The sequence below is a fragment of the Urocampus carinirostris genome, chromosome 3 (assembly GCF_059441175.1).
Source record: "Urocampus carinirostris isolate Australia breed hairy pipefish chromosome 3, RoL_Ucar_1.0, whole genome shotgun sequence".
NCBI lineage: Eukaryota > Metazoa > Chordata > Actinopteri > Syngnathiformes > Syngnathidae > Urocampus > Urocampus carinirostris.
Window position 1 is genome coordinate 35583565 of NC_142351.1, and position 23420 is coordinate 35606984.

Sequence of the window (23420 nt, forward strand, 5' to 3'; positions counted from 1 at the left end):
CTTTTATTGAGATCTTTGCTTTTGCCCATATCGGGGCCAACTGCCCCTCCCAAGCAGGCAAAACGTCATTTTACCTGTCATTTATATTATTAATGTCTCATAAAACTCTTTTCATTTACTGAAAGCATAAATTTTGTTACTCTGCAGTACATTTAAAGAAAAATTGCTGCACTGTTCCAATAATCTCCAAAGAAATCTTAAAGGTATTTTTCTCTTGGTGCTAGAAACAAACTCGCCCTCGCTGGTCCCTTCGGAGGAGAAAAGAGAGCAGAGGAGATTTTAATTGCTCTCCTCTCATCCACATCTTCCCGATCTCATTCATCAGTTCAGCTCACCCCAACAAGAAAAGGGCTGGGGAGATTTTTCCCCCTTTTCTATTTTGAGAGGGGGTTCTCTCATGGGACCGGGGTACATGGATGGTGAATAAAGGGCTGCAGTGGAGGTATTGCTACTGTGTCCGCATTGGAGCCTTCGTATCCCCGTGTGGGGGACGAATGGCCTCAAAGCCAGAGGGAGTCTGTGATTTCGAGGGCAAAGGGAAATTGGGATTGGTGGATTAAAATGCTCGGGAAAGGAATGTGACACAGAAGGTAGAAAAGGACAAAGGGAATAGGGATTCAGACCAACATGTGCGTCTTTTAAATTTTTAGTTGAGCGAAAAATAAAAAGATAAGATGGTTAGGTTAGTTATGTCACTCTTTGAGTGCACATTTAAAAGCTGCATGCACCAATTTAAGAAGGAATCACATTTGGTCTTAATCAGCCATAAAAATGAACTCATTCACGTGCATTTCTTACATTTTAAAAAATATCAGAAAAGTAACTTATTATGCTGCGATTAGGACACTTCTTTGCAGACTCTTGCTACAGCTGGTAATCTTAATCAGGCTGAAAACTCTGACGTCATATTAGGAAAAATATACCTGATAATTAGTAACCTGCTGCCACACTAAAATAATAAATCAGTCAACACTACTTTTTTGAAAGATTCCAAACATTTATGTATCATAATTTTTGTCGCACTCCTGTCAATTTGATTGATAGTGACTGCTGCGGTGATTGATTGAGATTGCGGCAGACAGAGTCCGCGAAGGAGTGTCCTAATCTTGGCACAATTTGTTTTACAGATATTTTCCCCGTTAAAGTAAATCTAAAATAAAAGTTAGCAAAAATTGGCAAAGTTACAAAAAAAAAATTGAAAACCTAGTTACATTTCAAAATGTACACTTTTTACCCAAAACACAATACTTTTCACTCAAAACTATTCATACATACCCCCAAGTGGTTTGAATTATTTAACATGTAGATTCAACTGACTGAAAATAAAGTCAGGGTCAAGTGGCTTAATGACAACAAGACATACATTACTGTATATAGGGTGTTGGGTATAATATCGGAAAGAGGTACATTATGTGGAGCAGGAGAAGGAGAGGTAGGAGAGATGGGGAAAGAAAGGAAACCAAGGTCAAGTCAAGTCAAGTCATTTCTATTTGTATAGCCCTTAATCACAAAGAGTCTCAAAGGGCTGCAAAGGTTATTGCACAGACTATTATTTCAGACAATTATTACACCATCGCCTGATCTGGAAACAACATGAGGGCAGGAAAAACTCAAAAACCTCACCATGAGGAAAATGAAGAAACCTTGAGAAGGGACCGCACATGTGGTATCCCCCTTTCTGGATTACCAGGCAAAGGATGTTGCAATTACAAATAGTACAGAGATATTGTCCACAAAAAGTATAGGTTATTCATATGCCTTAGAGTAGAAGTGTGGTTTAAGCTTAGATTTAAACATTTCTTCGGGTCTCCAAAGCAGGGTCTCGGATCCCAAGAGGCCTCAAAGGGACTGTAGTATAATTGTCTGTGACCTCCCCTGACCCTGAGCAGTTCAATGACACACTCAGTGCAGGTTTCTTTAACCAGTTAATTGTTTTACTGCATGCATCCCATACTGATCTCCATAGCTGGGAGGGGAGGGGGTGTTGGGGGTTTGGCGGAGACTTTGTGAATCGAAGACAGTCAATTGATCTTGTACATTTTGATTCACTCGCACTTCTCATATTCAAACACATGCTTCAATTAAGTCCAAGGTTGTGTTGTATGCATTGGGTGTTGTACAAAGACAAATATTTGAAAGAAACATTTGAAGGAAATCGTATCAATCAACTTTTTGTAGTTCTGGTCTAGTTCAAAATACCAATTTCTCACAAAAAACTGTATTAGTCAATCCTCAAATTACCCATCTTTGAGAATTTATTCACCTTCTTGCATGATAAACAGCCCCATCAAGCTAATTAACATACATTATGAATAAAGGTGAGGACCCTTCTCCGTGAGATTATTTTTTCAGCCATGCTAGCAGCAGAATGTTACAATTAGCATTTGTCAAGTGAAGCTCATTTGAAAAACATAATTGTAAAAAAATACTTTTACCTGTAACATCTACAGCTCTCTCTCTTAATGTATGAAAGGTTTGAGTCTGCTATGGATTCACTGTGCTTTCCAGATACAAACAAGACTACCGTTTTTTTCCGGACTATAAGTCGCTTCAGAGTAGCCAGCCAAAAAGTGTAATTAATAAGGAAAAAATATAGATGTCTCACTGGAATATAAGTCACATTTTTAAGGGGAACTGTGTTTGATATCATATGTTTTTGATAAAATCCAACACAAAAAAACAAAAAAATACATGTCATCTTGGAATGCTATTAAAAATAAGAGAAAAACAGGCTGAAAAGGTTTGTACGATATATGAACATTGCATAATTGACATGACCTTTGATTTCAGTAATGACGTAACATATTAAGCATTATTCTTATATCTCTAGCTAAAGAACTTGCTTGCCAAACTATCAGTTCCAATCCAAATCACTAAATCCAATGACATTTTCATTCTCACTGTCACAGTAGATGATCCATCTCCTCCTCCTCCTGCTTCTACGTGGCTTACATCAGACTCATTGTTCGATTTTTTGGAGGGGGCGAGGGTAACACCGGAGAACTTTTTGGGTACAAGACGACAAGGTTGAAATGATCAACACAGGCCTAGAGTGCCCTCTTGTGGTTTGGTGTGAAAATAACATGGGAAATAATTTACCCGGTAATCAGATTCAGATTCAGATTTACTTTATTGTCATTCGTGTACTCATGTATACAGAACGAAATGTCGATACATCTGACCCGCACAGTTTCTTTGAACGTCAGCCGGGATAGATAAGATTAACCATGTCTTCGTCAGAATTTTAGCGCAACAGTTCGTCATCTCGCGGTTCGATGCCACTTCCAGTTGTTAAATGGCCCAGTTTATTGTCCAGAGAGCGAACGTTGGAGAGGAAAATGGATGGGAGAGGCGTTTTGCAGGGTTTAGCCTTTAGCCTAGCTGTTAGCCCGGCCCGACAACCTCGCTTCCTCGTCCGGCGGTCACGCCACTGTCTTGCCACTCTGCTTCGCTGCTTTGTAGGCCGCTGGGTCTTGTTGACATAGCAGTCCGTGGCTAATAAACACTCCCGAGTGGTCGTAGCACCGAGCGCTTGATGTCTGGATGATCGCATATCCAGCAAAAAAAACTGCGATCGTATCTTAATCTGCAGTTCAAGCCGACTTTGTGCGCCATCAAAACTGAGCCGAAGAATGGATCTTATGGCCGACGTGTAAAAAACCGTTGCGAGCCGGAATGTAAGTTGCACCCCAGGAAGAACTATGAAAAAAACTGTTACTTATGGTTCAGAAACAGTAGTTCCTTAGCAAGGTAGAAACGTTTTGTTTTGTCTCACGAACGTTTTAGTTCCGTTTGTAATTATCTGCACCAAGTTAATTTATATCTTATATGAAAAGGTATTTCCATCGCATCAAAAGTAATATGTTATCGAATGTAATGCTTGTAGTTTAGTGTGAAAGGGTCTACATTCACAAGATATGTGTGCGTCAACAGAATTAATATGTTTGTTTTACAAAGCTTTGCCTAATTGCTTATAACGCAGGCCCTTGATAGTTCTATGTTCTTCTCGAATGTGTCAGTGTGGTAGTGGTTGTGTTTTAATTTGTTCCAAAAACATTATGTCAACCATTGTGTACGTAGGGACATTTCAGTCTTTGATTTCACTGAACCAACATATCATGAATAGGTAAGCGGCTGCACCATGAGGCATATGAGTCATCTAGCATAGAACGGTGCAAGCAAATACCCGGGATTCAGATTACTCCCTATTATGAAGCATTAATTGTCTATAATCTTCTGTTAATCCAACCTGCAATCATTAGGCAAAATGTCAGGGCTTAATTAATGTTGTGTTTTTTTAGTATTCAAAAAAGGGAATTAATGATATTTTACAAGTTATCTCCTTTCATTAATGGTATTATCTATTATAGATTTGATCTGCAACCTCAGTGGAAATGTTTAAATCCAAGCTTAAAACACACTTCTATTCTATAGCATATGAATAACCTATGTTGACAATATCAGGGGTTGGTGTCATAAAAGTCTGTAAGAATAGTCTACAATAGTCTTTGATCTGTGCAGCCCTTTTATACCCTTTGTGATTAAGGGCTATACAAATAAACATGACTTGACTTGACATGTCTTTTGACTTTTCAAACTTTTGGTAAAAAATAGCACCCTAAAACACTGCTAAAAAAGTAAACATTAAAAAAACAATATTGATTTGAATACTAAGGAAAAATAATACTGCACTCATGACATGTGCCTGCTGCAAGATATCCAAAGACAACCGCAGCCTAAAAGTCCGTCAGGCCAGAATGTAATGTTTGTAGCAGGAGAGCAAGGTACAACGCACAGGTCCTGGGCCTAAAACACAGGAGGAGTTGGACAGGAGGCCACCCACAGATCCCAATCCCTCAATGTGCCAACCCTAGGAGAGTAGTTCCACAGAAGCAGATTAAGTGGCCACCAGCAAACAGAGTGAGCTAGTGGCGGCAGTTTGACGAGAACGTGTCCAAAAACATCCAAGCCACAGCCAAGGGAGACATTGACAGCAGACTCCAAGCGATGACCAGCTATGGCTCAGAGAGATTTGGCTGGACTTGCAACACCCACGCCATGAACCGCAGAGCCACACAGATACATCAACTGCACCATGAGCTCTGAATCCTCAGGAAACTGTTCAAGAGAGCCACTGAAGAGGAGAAGCAAGAACTGCCTAACATTCTGTGGAAGAAGCTGGCAACTCTATGCAGAGCAGAGTGGCACAGAAGATGTGGAAGAGAAAGAGCAAGGAATGTGGCTCACCAAGGTGGACAATTCCAGCCTGCCTGGTAGATTTAAGCCTGGATCTACCAGAACTATATTCTACCTAGAGTCTTGTGCCCTCTATTGGTCTATGCAGACCCACTATCAACTGTTGAGTTCCTCAAAAGGAAGAGGTCCGAGCTGGTGTGGACAAGGCAGTTGGACTCCGAAAGCAGGGAGCATTGATAAGGTGGGAGAACACATTGCAGCGCAATGTGACCTGGTCAAACATCATGCTGGCAGACTTCCACCGTGTCCGTTTTTTGTGTGCAGGCAATTCATGAGGTCCTGACAAGCCCAGAGAACCCTCATGTGTGGGGGGGAGAGCAAGCAACACTGTCCCCTTTACTCTGGAAAGAGCTCCTTGGAACACCCCCTAAGAAGCTGCCCAAGGTCCCTGGCTGATGGTCGCTATCACTGGCACGATGACCAGGTCCGGAAAACAGTTGCTGAGATTGTCGCCCTAGCAATCAACACAAACAAATACCAAGATAGGCAGACTCTCTCATCAGGACAGGAGAGAAACCTCAGGCTTTCGCACAGACCACAACAGGACTCCACACTGGCTCTGATTGGCAGTTGCACGTCGACCTTTGAAAACAACTAAGGTTCCCCCAGCACATATCAACAACATTGCTGCAACCAGACATGTTCATCACCTTTGTGGCTTCAAAACATCTGATTATACTGGAACTTACAGTCCCGTGGGAAGAGCGCATTGAAGAGGCTAATGAAAGTAAACGTGCAAAGTACCAGGGGCTGGTGGAGGAGAGCACGTGTATGGGCTGGAAATGTTTCTATGAGCCAATAGAGGTTGGCTGCAGAGGTTTTGCTGGATAATCCTACTACAAAGTCCTAGGCTGGCTGGGTGTGACAGGGGCAGCCAAGAAGAAAGCCATTAAATCTGCTGGCAAAGCTGCAGAAAAAGCCACTTGGTGGCTAGGGCTCAAAAGGGCAGATCCGTGGGCTGCTACTGGGGCGCAAGTTGAGGCGTGATCAACCTCAACTGGGTCACCTGGGCGAGAGTGTCTGATGTTGCGAGACCGGAAACACTTAATGAACTCAGGATACATCACAAATGATGTTTCTATCAACATGTAAAAATTTGCAGATTATTTTAAATAAGCATTGGTCAATAAATTTCAAATAACTTCACATAACATGAGGCTTGCCTAGAGGGAGCTGACAGGATTTATGCCCCTGAAAAACAAAAACCTATTCAAAGGCTGGGCAAAAAAATAAGAAGGATTATGTGGATTAGTCACTTTAAGTCACCGTAGGTTAAGTTCTCGTGTTTTGTAGCTCTTGAGAATAAGAAAAACAATAATATATCTAAAACAATAATATCAACTATATCTAGTGGTCAAATATTCCACAGCGTCCTCTAACCCAAAAAATATTATGAATTTGAATCAATGAATCTATCAACTGTGGAGTTGTCCATCCGTTATCTGCACTGCTTATCCGCAGTAGGGTCCATTCCAGCTAAGTGGGAAGGGGACACCTTAAGCTGGTTGTACACTGGAATAATTACCTCTACTTTATGGATTGCAAAGTATGCACAAAGGGATTCACCTGTATTTGATTTAATTAAATGGATCAACCAAAATCACACGTCTGTTCTGCTTCGATTCGGGCTTTGTCCCCCGAATCAAGTAAATTGGTCAAGCTGGGTCCGGATTTAATACCTACAGTCAAACTGCATTTTTAGGCCTGATCTTACATCTTCTCTACACTGTTTTAGCTAAGAATGTTTCATCTGCATTCATGTTAATGACAACAATCGCAATCTTAAATCTTGAAACTTGGATCCCTTTGCTTGAAATAAACCTTTCTAAGCCTGATAACAATCTCATTTAAGATCAAGCCAATAACTTCCTTGTTTCCTTATATCACTCACAATAGCAGTTCTCTTTTTTTTCTGGCAGAATCTAAAAGTAAGGCATCTTTTAGTCTTCACCGATTAAACGGGATGCTAGAGCGGATACATTTGAAAACTTTCTTTATACACATCGTTTGTTTCTTTCCATTGTTGTTCTAAAAATATTTACAGGTAATGTGAACTGTAGGATTAACCCCTGCCCCAACACAAACGATCCCCCTCACACAACATGTTTTTTTGAATGCTTCGTTGTCAATGATTTTGTTTCCACTAGAGTCACACGCACAAAACGGATGCACGCATATACACAGAAAACATGCCAATGGCTGCGGTTAAGTCCTAATTTGCAATTGCTAATGCTCCCTTGTCTTTGGCCACATTTGAACAGCCCCCAGGCTTTGAATTTGACTGTAGGCAAGTGCTCTACCATGAAAGCTGCAGGCCTTGATTAAATAACATCAAACCAATGCAGACTGCAAGCCTGGAGATTATTAACATAACAAAAAATGTGAACGGAGCATTAAATATATTGTATGAAATTAAAAAGCAGAATGTACATAAAAAGACTTATACGTTAAGACACAATGTGCAAAAACATATTTGGGATGCCAAATCAACTGACTGGAACCTGGGCTGTTGCCTAGGCAACCCCGTTGAGGCAGAAAAGTCTTGGGAAGCCTCTGCAATCAAGACTGGGAGGTGACTTATAGTAGGATGTCTGTGCTGCTTGAAATTCAATGGCAGCATTTGTGCAACAAAAAACGGGATGTGGAGTCCATAAATTATTCTGTGAATTCAGAAAAAAATAATTGGGACAGAGATTCCTTTTTACCTGAAATTGAAATGTGCGCTCTGGGAAGAAGTGAGAAAGAGAGAGAGAGAGAGAGAGAGAGAGAGAGAGAGAGAGAGAGAGAGAGAGAGAGAGAGAGAGAGAAGGTGGGCTTCAGTAAAAGGACAAACTTGTATTCCCTTCCTCATGCGCACAATTGCACAAAATTGAGACATATCCCTTTCAGATTCAGATCTACTTTATTGTCATTCTAGTACACGTGTATACAGAACGAAATGTCGATACATCTGACCCGCACAGTTTCCTTGAATGTACAGATATAAATAAAATGTTGTATTGAGTTGGAGTATTGAAGTACTAATAATATACTAAATAATTATGGCTATTTATAGTATTGTACAATAGTGCAAAGAGTGCAAGAGTAGCAGCTAACCAGATGTGCAAAATGGGCAGTCAGGTAGACAAGACACTGTACAGTAACAATAACACTGTAGTACAATAGTGCAGAGGAGAACAGATGTGCAAAGGAGTGGCTAGGTATAAAAAACTCCTAGTAGTGCCAAAAAAACAAAACAGACAAACAGATTAGCAGCAGTGTAGACTTACTATGTGTGTGATTGACCATTTAACAGTCTAATGGCCAGGGGGACAAAACTATTGCAGAACCTGGTGGTCCTGCACCGCACACTGCAGTACCTCTTCCCAGAGGCTAGCAGAGTGAACAGTCCATGATGGGGGTGAGAGGGGTCCCTAATGATGTTCTTGGCAGCGCTTCTGGCCAATGTCCTGAATGGAGGGGAGAGAAGTCCCAATGATTTTCTCTGCTGTCCTCATCACACTTCCCCAGTCCGAGGCACTGCAGCCTCCACACCACACAGAGATACAGTTGGTCAGGATGCTCTCTATGGTGCCCCTGTAGAATGTGATGAGGGTGGGTGGGGGCAGGGTGGCTCTCCTCATCCTCCGCAGTAAGTACAGGCGCTGCAGTGCCCTCTTCACCAGTGATGCAGTGTTCACGGTCCAGGTGAGTTTGTTTGTGATGTGCACCCCTAGGATGTGCATCCCTCCACTTATTTGAAGGATTTTGATTGCTGCTAAGTATTACTGCACCTATTCTCATTGCTCTATTGTTATGATGCACTATTATTTTACATTCATAAAGATTGCACCAGTATTAAAACATAGGCCAGTCTCTAAGCACGACATTGTAAATCTTTTTGCCTATTTTCCTTAGTCTTTGATACATGCTTACCCTGTCATGTGTAATCTTGTTGCATACAATGTTTTCACACTGTTGAGATCACTGACAATAAAGATAATTCATTTTATATTAAGCACCAAAAATAATACCGTACAAATGTAAATTGTAAACAAAACTAAGAAAATACAATTCATATGAAAAATTTATTTTGAAATTATATGGAAAGATATGGAAATAATGAGAGAAATCTATACATATAAATGTACCGTGGTACCACTTTATACAGAAAATCCAGTTGATGAGCAGTCCCAGACGCTACCACCAGAGACCACTCAAGACCTCTCACAACTTGTGACTGCCTACCGCCAGTATTAGCTTGCCCAGGTTGCGCATGCAAACTACTACGGACAACAAAATAAAAAAATGTGCTGTGCAAGATGTTTTTCTGTCTGTTCATTTAAGGTTAGAGTAACTTAAATTTTAAGTGTACAGTAACTGCATATCATCAACAGTTTTCGATCTCACACATGTCATCCTGCGCCAATTGCTTCCCTTATTAGTGATTGCAAATTTGCAAATCCTATGTATTACGCTATCATAAACCTTACAAACACAACGCGACACCCATTTACTCATTGCAAGACATACTTTGCAGAATAATATCAGCAATTGCCAATGACCATGAAAATCCGGCTTGGAGCTGAATGTGGCAAGACAAGATAGGTCAAAAAAAAAAAAAAAAATCCCGTGTAAAGATTGTGATGTGCCGTACACAATGTGAAATGATCAAAAAACGTTTAAATTACAGGGAAACCATTTATGTTTACTGGTAAGCATTCTTCTTGACTCCATGCAAGAGGTAAGATTGGCCCTAGTACCTTTGTCAAGCACTGTAAGTGCCCTGATGATATTATCTAGAGCAAGTTTCTTCAATGTGGTACCCACAGGCAGCTGAGGTGCTCGTGGACCTGTTTTGAACATAGCTCACCAATGCTGGGTTATTGTGATTTTCTAGTCAAACAATTATTATGGGTTTACTGAGTCTATTTAACCCTATTTTCAATAATTAACCTCGTGATAATACAGTAACAATGATATAATAGGTACAGTACTAACGTGATGAGTTGTTATTTTAGGAATCCATATCAAACTGGGTGCCCGTGCCACCAATTAGCAACGAAGGTAGCTCTCAGCTTAAAAAGGTTGGGGAACCCTGGTCTAGAAATACTGTATACGACTTACCAGCTCAGTAGCCTAGATGGTAAGGCGCCCGCTTTGAGACTGGGAGGTCGGTGGTTCGCGCCCCGGCCGAGTCATTCCTAAGACTTAAAAAGTGGTCGGCGGCGCCCTCTGTTGGCTGCGGCTGCATCGGCTCGCTACAACGGGTCAGGTGCAATCGACATTTCGTTCTGTGTACATTGTTACACAGAATGACAATACAAGGAAATTATTATTATATTATATTATTATTATTATAATTATTATTACACCACATTTTAAGCAACACTGCCCTTATTAATCTTTACTTTAGGCACAGTAGAAAATAGGTGCTTGTTATTGCGTTCGCTATCTTACTCTGCAGTAGTCGCCAAATTGAATGGTCAGATGATCCAAAAACACGTGACCTAGACAACTCAGAATAGAGCTGAGTTAGCGTTCTGCAGCAAACAGTGTTGGCGCAAAATTCCCTATGCTAATGGCAGTTTAAGCGGGTCTCAAGAGTGGCAGTGCCGCCTTTTCACTTTTCAACATAGTCTTTCCAAAAAAAAAAAAATCCTAATTTTTGGACCTGTGACTTTTATGGATTTTGCAAATTTAGTGGCACTTATTTTATATACTTAATTGATATTACTATTTATTATCATTCTGATTGGTAACAAAATTGAGGCTATCCTGTTATTTTCTTTGACCAGATTTTATTAATTGTGTAGCATTTCCTACATAATGATAGTCGCCTTAAAGTGCTGTATAATAAAACTGAGTTGATTTAAATAATTAAAAAAAGCAAACAAATGTAATCACTCCTTTCATCAGATGCTCCTTTGAAATAAACTTTCTTCACAACAATCAAACTGAATTAAATATGAGCTCATCAGTTGAGGTGTGTCGCTGTCTTATACGTTGCACTTCATTGCTGAGCTGAAAGTTCCAAACAAAAACAAGAAAAAAGAGCAAATTAGTTAGATTGATGTTAGGCTGTTGCGCTCCCAATCATTATTTGAAGAATGCACTTGCAAACACGTTTTTACTTGAGTAGTTGATTAGAGAAGGGTTCTGTTTACATTTCGTACTCTGTGTGCAGTACTTCACACTTACCTCGTGCATTCACAGGAGTTGTTTGGGAAAAGGATACATGAAATAGTACAGATGCTCCCCTACTCACGACCATTCAACTTACGAAAAACAATAGAAACGAACATTCGTTTCGGGATGTCGAAAAATATCCGGACATTGCTGTTAGTTATATTTTGTATTGTGTGCACCGTTTTCGGAGTACTGGACAGTACTGTAGTGCTTCATTCCGTTGCTACTGGCGTGTGGTGGTGCTGTGCGACGTCACCCAGCATCTGCCCCGAAGAATAAATCCACTTCCTCTTCCTTGTTCGTGTGTAAACATTCTATAATGTATCTCCAGCGTGCTAAGAATTTTTACATTTCTATTATTTATTATCTCGTGCATCCATTCAATATGATTGGTGTAAAGAATAGGCGAACCATTACATTTAAAATGAAAGTGGAGTATAGAAGCTTGGTGCATTTGAAAATGGTTGGATCGCTTTTTTTCGGCCATTTTTTACCACAGAGAAGGGAGTCGCTGTCATGTCCTGCACGGTTGTCATGGCATCCAGCTAGCCCCACCCCTTGACACCGGCTGAGACACATTGAACTGATTGTTTGTGGAGTACTTAAACGCTCCTTTTGGGACTGCCCGCTGCCAGACCATTGCTTTACCTTGTTGAAGACCTGTTCATGCCTGTTTGATCTGAGTAATACCTAGTTTGTAATTTTGATTGCCTTTAAACCTGTTTTGTTTTGTCTTTGGTCGGTATGTGTGTTGGACAACTTTTATTTCCTAATTAAAGAGAAAGATCGGCTACGCAAATGGGTTCCGACTTCCTGCTTCCTGGTTCGCTTCTTGACAGTCGCTGTTGAAGCTCATCTTTCAAGAGTAAGTTAAACTTAACTTTATTCATCTTTATGGATCATATTATCTTATGAAATGTTTATTTTTTGTAGAAAACTATACAGGTTACTCATACATGCCTTAAACATACAAAATATAGCACTGAAGCAACTTACGAATCGCAACCTATCTTGTTTGTAAGTAGGGCAGCGTCTGCAATTGCATTTGTTTCTTTACCTATATAATCCTTTCATATATATATATATATATATATATATATATATATATATATATATATATATATATATATATATATATATATATATATATATATATATATATATATATATATATATATATATATATATATATATATATATATATATATATATATATATATATATATATATATATATACTGTTGCATTCCCAATAAAGTGAGACAGGTCATTATAAGATAATGAAATCATGAAACCACAGCTCTTTTCTGACCTGCAGAGTATGGGTGAAGCTCATTAATTCTCCCAGCAGTGGCAAGATGCAGCACCAGAGCAAGAAAAAAAAAGCAAAAAAAAAAGATTCACATGAAAGAGTATCAAGATCACAGACACGTACAGTAGACTGGAAGTGCTGCTGCAGCCTCCACTTTTTCAACAACAGGCAAACTTTCATTTATTAAACCAGGTGGACAACGTCTAAATAATGGCACAAGTAATCAAACTGGTTGAATTTCATTGTGATGTGTATATGTGGATAGTCATGATTAATATCACAACCAGATTACCCAGACTATCAACAGCAAAATTTTTCATAGGAATTGAATCAAGCAGGTTTACAGTACAATGATGCAGTCAATTTATGGATGAAGTTGGTCATTCCCCTACTATTTAAGAATTCCAAATAGACACAGCAGCATAACTAAACCTAATTCATGTTATTTTCTGCACCTCCTATCCTCGGTAGGGTTGCTGGGGTGGTAGAGCTGTCCTCAGGCAGTGGGCAGAGGACACTCTGAACTGCTTGTCAGGTAGTTGCAGGGCACACTGAGACATACAATCAAGCTGCCGCACAGGTCTTTGGAATATGGGAGGAAACTGGAGTGCCCGGAAGAAACCGACACAGGCACGGGGAGAACATACAAACTCAGCACAGGGAGGACGGTAGCATTTGATCCCAGGACCCGCCTAACACGCAAAAGGCCCCTGTTTCGAGACCGAGTGGAAACATTTGTTTGCCTGAAGAGGCATGGGCGCCACCAGGCTTTACTCACCCAAGACACACCAAAGGAAATGGTGCCCCTAGAACCCTAGAGGTTAAGGGATCCAACCAAACACCTAAAATATTGAATCACGACAAAAATCATAGTACTTTTCCTCTCCCATGCCTATTTGTAACCTCAACAAAATTATTTATTTTTTTATGGGTAGGTGAAGGTTTATTTCAGATCTGACATTATAATCTGCATCACATTTTTGTTTTTTGTACGTGTATGTTAAGAAAGCCGTGAACTCATTTTAAAATACATAAACTGACATAAGAGCGAAGTGTCACAAACATGAAAGAAGGCAAAGCAATGATATCCGGTACTGAAGCTCATCTGAAATGCTCAAAAGATGACATGAACACCCTTCATAGGAGAAAACAGCAAAGTGTTCAGAGTAAGCTGATAATGACGAGGCGCAAGGTCTTTGTGTTGTGTGAACATTTCGGAGGTAAAGGGATAGAACAAATTTTGCTGCTTTTACTTTCTTTGGAGGACAAAAGCTCAGTTTGAGCTCATTCATTGGACCTTTAAGGGAAAAATTCAACGTGACCTTGAAAAAACATCTTTCTGTACTCTGTTTAGGTAATTTTGAAGTCATTCTCCACAAAAAAAGAATCAGCCACTGTCAGGTTTTCAATGTAAATCTCTTGATTTTCTGTCTCAGGGTAATTAGCTTGTTTTTATAATACTAAATATAAAAACAATGTTTCTCATACCAACACACACACAAAGTAACGTTTCAACAATGAGTGTAATTATATCTCTTGTACTTTTATCAATCTTGTATTCTTTTATTTTGAAATCGTTTTCTTGTCTGTACTGATTCCTCTGACGTGAATAAACATTCCCTCTCTGTTCGGGGCCTCAGCCAAGAAGGAACGTGAGTTCTTTGCTCCCACCATCATGTAAGATTAAACTATATACATGTATTTTATTTGGGGAAATATGGCCACGAAATAGTCATAATAATGATTGACTTTAACAGCCACACAACTGATATATTTCCCTGATCACGAGTTTGGGTAATGGGAATAACATCTATCAAGACACAGTCCGCACTTGGGGTGGGTGATACTGGTATTTTTGGTATCTCTCCAATCCAATTAAATGGAGTATAGTATAAATCGATACTGGTCCAATACTGATATGTTTTGCATAGAAATATTTTGATCACTGAATGATTGAACCCTTTCCCCTTGAGCCGTTTTGTAAAAATGATTAAAAACAGCCTAAAATTGTCTATTCTTTATTAAGTACTTCTAATTTCAAAAATCTACAGTCAAAAGCGTCAATGAAACAAAAAATGTAAACATAATAAGGTCAAAATGACGACTATAATACCTTCCATGTCACAATATTTTGAAAATAAGGTCAAAGTGCAAATAGTGTAAACAATACGATGTAAGAAATGTTAGCAGTATAAAAGATGAAATATTTTACCCACAACAACTGTTCCAGAACAAAAGTCAAGTGGGTTAAACCCAAAAAGCAGCTATGCAATAAAAGTACAAATATTTGTTTAAACAATGTCAACAAGACAACTAAAATATAGTATTTTCCGAAACATAAGGCGCACCGAAAACCCCCAAATTTTTATCAAGATTCAGATTCAGCGCATTATAATATAGTACACTTTTAAAGAGCCAGGAATACGGTAAATACAACGCAAATGCATAATTACAATGGAATGCTTCAACATACAGTAACCACGTATGAATTGATCGATTACATTATTTGTGAAATCAGTTTCCTATTGTTTATGTTCTACAAGATGTGTTTTTTTTTAATCTTCTGTTTTAATGACATGCGCCTGATAGTTCGATGTGGCGTATATATGAAAACCAATCTTTTACAAGTGACTATTTTTATAATCAGGTGCGCCTTATAGTCCAGAAAATAACCCTAACCCTACCACAATCAGATCGAATTTGGAATTTATGTATGTATAATTGTACAACACACTGAAGACATTATTATAATGATAGTTAAGATGGGAAGACAGTATCAGTCTTAAGACTATAGTATTGATCTGATCCAAGTACTCACTCAATATGGATAATTAGATCCGTCCACCTTTAGTTCACAGACATGCAAACACACACATGCTTATAAAGTACATTGTGACATATCTGACCCAGATAGCGTCTTTCAGTTCCCATGTATACTATATTTTTCGGACTATAAATCGCACCAGCCAAAAAAGAAGAAAAAAACATATATAAGTCACACCTGGGGTAAACGCTGCGTTTTGGGAGGAAATTTATTTGAAAATCCAACCCCAACCGCATACAAGTCATCTTGAAATGAAAATAAAATAGAGAGCAACGGGCTGAATAAGTGTACGGTCTAATAACAAATGATTGACATGCCTGGCATTGTCAGTAACAACATAACATATTAAGAGTTTTTCAGAGAACTCTAAAGAACATGCTTACCAAACTATCATTTTGACTCAAAATTACTAAATCCAATGAAATCCTTATCCTCCGTGTCACTTTTCTACTCCACCAACTCTAGAGGTAGACGGGCGCCGCTTCCCCCTTCCACGTCACCTCCACTTTTCGGCAGTTCCTTTCTCGCTAACTCCAAACTTTCTTTCTGCTGCTGGATTACCATTTTTCTCTGCATATTCCACTATTTGCAGCTTGTCATCTGCAGAATATCAGTCGTTTATTTTTAATTACAACCAATGTTGAAATTATCAACACAGGCCTTGTTCGCCCTCCTGCAGTTCAGTGTGAAAATAACATACGAAATGAAATAATAATGTGGTACCAATTAAACACATGAGTCACAGCGGAGTGTAAGTCGCACCTCCAGCCAAATTATAAAAAAAAAACTGTGATCTAATGTTTAAAAAATACAGTACTCTTAGTAAATGTGTTTGTAAAGAACAAAAGCTATGCTGGAATACAACAATGCTACAGCCCATGAGGGGCTTTGCTAAGACATGGTGGACGCAAGTCTGTCCGTCTGGCACCCCAACTGCTTTGTCCGAGTGTCCATCTGACAGCAGGAACTATCCAACAACACGATTTCAACAATCAAAAAATGCTCTGAATGTCATTTGCATATTAAAACACGACGTGTGTTGGCTCTCGGTTGCTTATTTAATTTGAATGTATTTGCATGAAGATTTCCAAATAACTTTTAACACAAATACAATTAAATTACCTTGAGAGTAATACGATGATGCATTTTAAACTAGGATGCTCAGTATTAGATTTTATCATACTTAAGTCTTGAGTAGTCATTGATACTATACTAAAAACAAAAATATAAAGAAATCCCTTGCCTTTGCAAAAAAAATAAAAAGAAAAGAAAGAAAAAAGGCTGGCGTTACAAAGAAATACATTAAAACCCCCAAATAATACGTTATTTCTTATCAAATTTATTTAATAGCAATTTATAAGTACTCCTTTTGGGTTCTTCATTGAATCACAAGATAATTTTTGCAAGCACAGATGCTCTAAAAATTAAACATTAAGCATGCAAAATGAACACAAAGTAAAACCATGCAAATATTTTCCACACTTACCAGAAAGATTGTTTACCAAGAAAACAGAAGTAACCTAACATTAGCTTTCCGTTAGTGTCAGGTCATCATTAGCTTAGGGTTAGCTTAGCATTAGCCGTGCACCATAGCCAAGAGTAAATATATTAAACTGACACAAACTAACCCCACACAAAACTTACAGTAACTATATATGACTGTTTAATATTTGTAGAAGGATAGTTTTTTTTTTACACAACTTTGCTCCGAAGCTCCAGCAACCCTCTGTTAGTTTGCATATTGTTCATACTCCTTCAGGCATGCAATCAAATAATATTCATTTTGCTCGTCACATCTAATACATAACAATTATTCAACACTGCTCATACTTGCAGAAATCAAGCAGTCTCTTTCAATATTTTCTGATTTAACACGTAACTATGTGATGCCTGTAGACACTTTAGGGATCATGATGTCAATTCCGAGTATTGATTAGGTTTTCGAGGTCCCAGTGTCTGAGCGGTCTCACCCAGCAGTTCTATCTAATTTTTTTTACTATTCTGTATCCAGCCTGAATACACTGACCTTGTCTTCCCACAATCTCAGTGGGTGGATGCACCCAGGGTCTTGTTTGCAGCACTATTGAGACCTTGGCGTTGTCTCCATTCAGATACTGTCAGAACGCAGAAAGTCTCTAGGCAATTGGAGCTGACACACCTCAGAAAAAAAAATGATGGGAAATAAAAGAGTCAAGCAGAAAAATAACTTGCTATTCAGAAGTCTTTGCAGTGACTTGTGCTGACCATTGATGAAGTTTACTTTTTCACTTGGAAAACTCAAACATACACTACTGTAAGCGGTGTGCCTTCCTTGCAAAAGATTGATCTCTCACTGCAAGCTTATGTTACAAAGAGAAACCATTTAAAAGCACTCATAGAAACATGGATGGAATTGCACATATAAAGAGACACCAAAAAACCTTGAGCATGAAATGAATATCAATAAATGTGACAAAAACAAAAGAAATAGCCTTTTTTGTCTTTAAATAAAACAACAGTTGTCTTCATGGTGACAAATATAGATGGATTCCCTCATAGCAGAATATTTTTCTTATTTAAGTATTATTTGCCTTATTTGACTATGAATTTGAGTCATTTTTATTGGTTAAAAGGACAAAGATTTAATGTTGTGATAGGAGAAAAAAATGCCAATTTTATTTTTTTTCACCCTCATTGTTAAAAATAGTACATCTTTAAATTTGATATATCTGATATCGTACGATATGGCATATTGCAGATACGGACACTCTCCTACTTATGACAATTAAAATTACGAAAAACAGTAGATACGGGAAAAAAATTCGGGATGTCAAAAAATATCCGGACTTTGCCGTAAGTTAGATTTTGTATTGTGTGCACCTTTTTCCGAGTAAAGGACATTACTGTCTTTCCAGCGCTACCTGCGTGTGGCGCTGTGAAAGGTCACCCAGCATCCACACCGAAGAAGAAATCTGCTTCCTTTTTCCAGTTCGTGCGTAAACATTCTACAAAGTATCTCCAGCGCGTTAAGAACTTTGACATTTTTGTTGTTTAATATCTCGTGCATCCATTCAATATAGTTGGTATAAAGTGTAAATAAGAGGCGAGCCATTTCATTTGAAATGAAAGTGGAATATGGAAGCTTGATGATGTTGAGAAAATGGTTGGATAGCCTTTTTTCGGCCACTTTTTACTTGGAGGTGGAAGGCGCCCTAAATCACGAAGCCCATCCAAAAGCAAGTTAAACCTAACTTTATTTATCTTTATAGAGCAGATTATCTTCTGAAATTTTTATTTTTTCGTACAAAACAATGCAGGTTACTTATACAAGCCTTAAACAGACTTACATAAACCTTAAACATAGAAAATATAGCACTGATGCAACTTACAAACAAAATCAACTTACGAACGATCGTCCGGATCTCGTTCGTAAGTAGGGCCACGTCTGTATTTTGGAGCCAGGCGGAACAGCACAGTTGTAAAAATTCCTTTTGTAACCTTAACAAATATATAAAATTCTACTAAATCAAAGCAAGGATGCCTAAAATCAACAGAATTATATATTATTTCAGATAATAAAATGCATATAATCAGTCTATTGAATACCTTATAATAAATCATATTCTTCTTACTTCTTACTAATAGTAAATATTTTATGAATAGGATTCTTAAAACGTTTAAACAGTGCCTAAAAAACAGAAAAAAGTTAAATGAGATACATTTACACGAAATAAACATCAAAAATTGTATCAATTCTTTTTTGTAAAATACACAATATAGTAATTAAAATGAGCACAATTATTGGACAGTTGATACTGGAAATAAACGTTTTTTACTTATATTGCTACAGATTAGTAATTGTAATTTTTCAGTGTGGGTGACTTAAACCACTGTTGCTTAACGCTGACTGTGTGTGTGGGGCTAATATAAATAAAGGTTAATTAAGGCAAATGTTTATGTTATCTGGATGACTTCAACGAGCGTTTCATTAGGTTCAAGTTCAGGTCTGGAAATAAGGCTGGTCTTCGATTTCAATCTTTTGTTATCCAGTCGACAAATATGAAATTATATATACTGTACACAGTTGGAGTGTATTGCTATACCTGGAGAAGGCAAAATTTACTTTAATACAATTTTAGATTTGGATGCACAGATCATAAGTGAAATGTTTCATATTTTTCCTTTTTGCCGCAGGAATCATGAAGCATCTGCACAATGTTGTTATTAGGTTTTTTAAACAGGACATGTGATGCATTTTTTGAAAGAATTTTAGTAAATCAGATAAGTTTGATGTGTAATCACATGAGAGTGATTGAATGTCCTCCTGTAGTAAATTATTTAGGAAATTACATTTTTTCCCAAAATTACTCAGAAAATATAGGGGGTACTTTTTTTTTTCTTTTGCCAGCTGTGCGGTGACACTTATTGAGCAGATTGTGATGGTTAACTCTCCAAGATGGGATCCAAATGGGAAGGCATACGTGTCAAACAACTATAATCTGTCTCTATTTGCATCCGCAGCTTCCTTCCTGCTCACTGCGTGTTTACCTTGGCTTGGGTCGTTCTTGGATTGGTTTGTGTTACGTTTGCCTCTTCTACCCCCCTGCCCAATCTGGCTGTCAGCTAGATAGTATGAAAAAAATTGATTGAATGGGAGGGTTCAGAGCTTTACATTTTGTAGAGATCATCTATAGTACTTTATCTATTCAAGTGAACGTTTTGGGAAAAAGGAGTCTATTCAAAATGGATGTAAGCCAGAGAATATACCATACTTAAATTTGGATTGATATAACTACCTTCTAAAAAAAAACATAATTCTAATACTTAATTAGCACTAGGGCAGCACGGCAGCGCAGTGGTTAGCGCGTCCGCGACACAGTTGAGGTCATGAGATCGAACCTTCCTGTTTGGAGTTTGCATGTTCTCCCCGTGCTTGCGTGGATTTCCTCTGAGCACTCCGGTTTCCTCCCACATTCCAAAAACATGCATGTCAGGGTAATTGGATGGTTCAAATAGTCCCTAGGTGTGAATGAGCGAGTGAGTTGTCTGTCTCTGTGTGCCCTTCGACTGGCTAGCAACCAGTTCAGGGTGTTACCTGCCCACTGCCAGAAGATAGCTGGGATGGGCTCCAGCACCCCTGCGACACTACTGAGGATAAGCGGTGCAGATAAACAATTTCCGAATAATATGATCTAGTCGAGTCATGTCATGTTTACTTGTATGGCCCTTAATTAAAAAAAAGGCTCGAAGGGCTGCACAGACCACCATTACAACATCCACCGATCGGAAACCTACATGAGGGCAAGGAAAAACTCAAAAATATAAGGATGAGGAAAATGAAGAAATCTTGAGAAGTGGCTGCTCAGGAGGTAATCCCACTCCCAGGATAACCAGGCTGCAAGAGATTTTGCAAAGGCACCAGCAGAAAATATGCAGACATCATCAACATGAAATATATGTAACAACAGAATGTCCAGTTGACAGCTTCCTACCCCAAAATCTTGACCAATGCAGCAGGTTCTAAATGATGGCGTACATCAGGTCCAGGTTGCGTAACGATAGCTCGAAATCCATGCACCAAAAAAGCTCTCCCTCAAAGACTTTGCGACAAAACTTTAAAGTCAAAATCACTCATAAACTTTGCGAATATAAGTCTGTTTTAAGCCTAGGTTGAAACGCTTCCACTGAGCTCTCAAACCTGTGGATTTCTTTTTGGCTCTTGGAAACACTGATAGACCAGCATTTTCCAAGCGAAGGCTCCGAGAAAAATGGGAAGAAAATAAATCAAAAGGATATGAGGGAGGCAAGTCCATGCAAAATGTATATATCAACAGAATCTTAAAATGTTGTATTTGTATAAAATGAGTTCCAAAAGAAATATCCATTTCTTCTTATCCAACTGTGAGTGGCTACCAGCTTGTAGTGTGTATCGAGGGACAGTTTAAATGCTGTCATGACCAATCATGTCTCTGCTTAAGAAAATTGATCATTTGTGATTGGTCGTCAGCTGAGCCTGGACAAGATCAATGGGTACATCTACAAGCAGGTAATAATAAAACCGTAAATTGACCTTTGCCAGTATTCTGATTAGGCAAAATAAATGCATATCAACGCACACAGAAATCTGATAATGTCAGGAAACAGGCCAGGAAGAAGGAAGTGTGAACTCAAAAGCGTAGACGATCTGTCACTTTAATTTAGGAAAGAAAAGTTGTCCAACACAAATGGACCAAAGACAAAACAAAACAGGCTGAAAGGCAATCAAAATTACAAACTAGGCATTAACTCAGAACAAACAGGCATGAACAGGTTTTCCTCAAGGTTAAGCAATTGTCTGGCAACGGGCAGTCCCAAAAGGAGCGTTTAAGTACTCCACAAGCAATCAATTCAATGCGTCTCAGCCGGTGTCAAGTTGCGGGGCCAGCTGGGTGCCATGACGACCGTCCAGGACATGACAGAACCCCCCCTTCAGGGGACAGCTCTTGAGGTCCCAAAAGGTAACAAATACCTCACCCCCAAGAATGGGTCAACGCTCCCGATGAGGGGAACCCCACTCCCTCTTCCGAAAACGCAGGAACGGGGAGAGGCAGGGGCGGAAGGCGGACGAGTCGGGCTGGCCGTTGTCGGGGTCGAGCTGGCCGTCGTCGGAGTCGGGCTGGCCATCGTCGGAGTCGGGCTGGCCGTCGTCGGAGTCGGGCTGGCAATCGGCGGAGTCGGGCTGGCAATTGGCGGAGTCGGGCTGGTGATTGGCGGAGTCGGGCTGGCAATCGGCGGAGTCGGACTGGCATTCGGCGGGCTGGCCATCGTCGGAGTCGAGCTGGCCGTCGTCGGAGTCGGGCTGGCCGTCGTCGAAGTCGGGCTGGCCGTCGTCGGAGTCGGGCTGGCCGTCGTCGGAGTCGGGCTGGCAATCGGCGGAGTCGGGCTGGCAATCGGCGGAGTCGAGCTGGCAATCGGCAGAGTCGGGCTGGCAATCGGCGGAGTCGGACTGGCAAGCAGGGGAGTCGGAATGGCAAGCAGGGGAGTCGGAATGGCAAGCAGGGTAGTCGGACTGGCAAACAGGGGAGTCGGACTGGCAAACAGGGGAGTCGGACAGGTAAGCAGGGGAGTCGGACAGGCAAGCAGGGGAGTCAGACAGGCAAGCAGGAGAGTCAGACAGGCAAGCAGGAGAGTCAGACAGGCAAGCAGGGGAGTCAGACCGATAGATAGGTACGGAAGGCCGGCCGACAGGCGCGGCGTCGAGGCCGACAGGCGCCTCGGACAGCTCATTCAGATGACGCGACAGGAACTCAGCCCGCTGAGCTAATTGCTCCATCCGGCGATGTATGCGTTGAGCTTGCTCGACCTGCAGCTGAAGGGCGGTGACTTGACTGGGCGTTAGCCAAGCGGCGTACTTCAGTATTACCCGAAGTGGGTGAAGATCGTTCGCTGAGTTCACATGGCGTGGCTAGACCATTCTGTCAGGAAACGGGCCAGGAAGCAGGAATTGTGAACTCAAAAGCGTAGACGATCTGTCACTTTAATGTAGGAAAGAAAAGTTGTCCAACACAAACGGACCAAAGACAAAACAAAACAGGCTTAAAGGCAATCAAAATTACAAACTAGGCATTCAGAACAAACAGGCATGAACAGGTTTTCCTCAAGGTTGAGCAATGGTCTGGCAATGGGCAGTCCCAAAAGGAGCGTTTAAGTACTCCACAAGCAATCAATTCAATGCGTCTCAGCCCGTGTCAAGGGGCGGGGCCAGCTGGGTGCCATGACGACCGTGCAGTACATGACAGATAAAGTCTTAAGTCCGACTGTAAGTATTCTGAAAGCAATGGTTAGGTTAGTTCGTTCATGCTCTGTTTACTCGTGCATGTATACGAATTCTAGTACAATAATT